Here is a 3,479-nt window from a genome sequence, read left to right as displayed (position 1 = left end):
TCTAGCAACTTGCTGTCCTGCTGTCCAAGCACATGCCGTGCAGTGACACCTGCATTGAAGAGGGGGGGAAAAAAAAAGAGAAAAAAAAAAGAGGGAAATCCATCAGTTTAAGACATTAGTTGAACAAACAAGTAAAATATCTTTCACCTGCTTGGTTATTGATCTGGTTAGGACAGGAGTACATATTCCAAGTTTTCTATGCAAGTGTTCATCAGAATTGATCTGATATCCTGGTAGGGGTGGATCTATACCTTAACCCAAATAAAATCAACCCAGAAGCTCTTCTAGAAGTTTGCAGAAGTTAATCATAACCTGTTCATAAGCTAGAATTACCTTACTTCTAAAAGGTGAGAAAACAAAAAGCAAACCATTCTTTGTAAAAGTTGTTAAAGCTAAAGTTAACACGCAGCATACTCACCTCCTCACAGTGGTGCTTCAACTGCAGCAATGGGCTATAAAGATTAAATTCCTAATTAAAAAAAGTATTAAGTAATAAACCTCCTAACAACAGGAGTCAAATGGGTCAGAAGAATCGTTCAAACATTGGTGAAGTTTAGCAAAATCCTATTAGCTTAAAAAAGGGTGTAAGAAAACGTGAATGACCTGAAAACAAAAGGTGACACACTGTATAACAACTATGCCTGCAAGGGCTTTGTTGTTCCAGTATGTAACTGGCAGCCTCCTGCCACCTAGTGAAAGCAGCATTCTCCAACAGAGCTATTAGAATCCTCATGGGAAGCCCTTAATTTTTTATTTTTTTTATTCCTTTGGTTATGGAGTTAGTTTATAATTTTCTTCCCTAAGTAAAAAAATGTCACCCACCTAGAAAATTAAACTGCTACAATGGTCTATTTCTACCTACTAAACACAACATTCAACCAATACAAAATTTGTATTACATATTCAGTTGAGACCACAAAAACACCAGCATATAGATATTCAACACTGAGTTCAGGCAAAATTATCCCAAACAGTATTAAAGCAAGTTGCCCCATCCGCAGTAGGAAGCCTTGTGCTCTACATCCCTTCATCTCTGCCCACACTTCTCCTCCCCCTCACCACCTCCATCCACTTTTTAAGCAACCTACCTGTCTGGTTGGGTGGGAGGCTGCATGTTATAGCTGGGTTGAAGCTCCACGGCCATTGTCACAGCAGGTAACCGCTGCCTCCCAGATCAGATGCAGGCACCAGCTCAGTGTCACTCCCCTCCCCGAGCCCAACTGTTGATTTTCATGAGGAGTTGTACAAATCTACTCCTCTAATACTTTAACCATCCATCAGCATCTGGAGATACTAGCCACAGTGTCGAAAGGTGCTTACTGAGAGGGAAGAGAGGAAACAGACTGACAGCACAAACCCAGCAATTAGTCCAAAACCTGCACAATTTATTGCTGGAAATTTTTGCACATAGCCAGTTCTTTGTTCTCACAAACTTGAATAAGAGTTTTAGGGAAATAAATTTTTATAGAGCATAAGGCATTCATGCTCTCCTGTATGGACAGATTTTTCTATACAGTTACTTTTAATTTCTCACTAAGAACCTACAATTTGCTTCTCTCACATCTTCTGCTGAGACCTTCCAAGTATTAGAACTAGTAACAGGTAAGAGCTGACATGACTGATTCTGGATTACTCCTACTATTAACATGAACAGAGGACTGGAAAAAACCAAAGCATTATCACTGATGTCAAAGATGCAACTAAACCTGTATTCCTGAACTTTATTTTCATTCAAAAAATGATGCTATAAAAGCAACCAAGGTTTGAAATGCAGTTATGTTATCAATATGTTGGTGGAGGGGGTATAGCTAGATTTGGATTTCAAAAGCCTGTGGTGAGGAAGATGAGTAAATTCTATCCAACTCCACCACCTTATTTCAACCTCCTCCCTCCCAATCTGCAAGAAAGCAGTAAGTGTGGTACCAGCCAACTCGTCAGAAACAGAGACAAATGTGAGCATAAAGAAAGTTTTGAGATGGTGGACCAGGATGAGGTTCACGAAGCAAGCCATTTAAGGCATAACGCTATCCTGCCTTCTGCTATGTTCATTGTAGGGAGACCAGCGAAGAAAAACCAAGTTACTTTTAGAGTTCACTTAAGTTTACACCACAGCTGTACAACAAGGCACAAACTAATAGAGAACCACATCCCACATATGCAACTTCAGCCTTCCTCTGGTACATATTTTTCTTTCTTTACAGAACTAATAATTCAGACTTGATTCCATTTCATAGTGTCTAAGTACAGGTCAGCTTCTGCCTTGTATAAAACCAAGCAACACCTTAGATGTATTTGTATTTTGCACAATATATGTCTTTAAATTGGAAAAAAACAGAACAAAACACCATTTGAAACAGTGGATGTAATGCTGATCCCTGAAAATCACAGCCAAATACAACCACATAAGTGATACTCTGGGAATATAATTGTTTTGACTTTAGTTTGTACTCCAGCATATGATTACTCTATTATATAATCACTTTTTCACTTAGGGTAAATTAAGGACATAACTGTTGCCTTAATGTGAAAAGAGACAGATCACAGGTACCCAGGTGCTCAGCCTGCTTTCAGATTTACAAAGCTGTACCTAGTGCTGTGCTACATTACAGCACAATCCAGGTTTATACAGTGCACTGTGAAGAGATTCTAGGGAAACCCCTAATACAATACACCTCCCTTCACCCCCCACTTCCAATGCAGAGATCAAGGCCCTAACATCATCAAGAACAACTTTGCAGTCTAGGAAAAACAATTCTACATATCAGCCGATGACATTTTTGTTTCTCTTATAACATAGGAGAACAGGAAATGATCTTTCAAACAGGCAAATACGTATTACAAGTATCACAGCATTACTGTTTTATTGTTGCACATATGGACAAACAGTACACATTTAGAATTAGTTTCACAAATTAATACATTACAGGAGAGTCCAGTGGTTTAACATATTAACTACTAAAAAAAGCAATAACAAAGGAATAGAAACGTTACGGTTTTGACTGCAGCCCAATAAAGGCTTAAAAAAAGGTTGAAATCAAAATAAACTGTAAGCTTTATTTTTCCAAGACATAAAAAAAATCATATTATATCCCTTCCTAAGGGACTGCTCACAAAGATGCAGTAACATACAAATATAAATGTGAAGAATTCTGTGCTCAGTTTCCCTTAATTTTATCAGATCAAGTGACAAACTGAACATTTGCCAAAGAGCAATCACCACTGGATGCAGACCTCATTTCTAAAACATACAAAATGGTAATAACATTTTAACAATAGAAAGCAAATGACCTGGTACTAGAAAGATCTTATGCACTTTAACTGGTTTAGAAAAAAAAGGTGCTTTTGTGAAAACGATTGTGAATATTCATTTGATGCATGTTATATACAAAACATCTACATAAAAAGCAACTCCGCTCCCAAGTTTCATGTCCACACTTCAACCTGTATCTTTATTTGTAAAGATTCAACTGAACTATTAT

Source organism: Pterocles gutturalis, unplaced genomic scaffold (genome assembly GCF_000699245.1).
Source record: "Pterocles gutturalis isolate BGI_N339 unplaced genomic scaffold, ASM69924v1 scaffold10426, whole genome shotgun sequence".
Taxonomy (NCBI): domain Eukaryota; kingdom Metazoa; phylum Chordata; class Aves; order Pterocliformes; family Pteroclidae; genus Pterocles; species Pterocles gutturalis.
The sequence above is the reverse complement of the archived record's forward strand: the minus strand, read 5'-3'. Positions refer to the sequence as shown.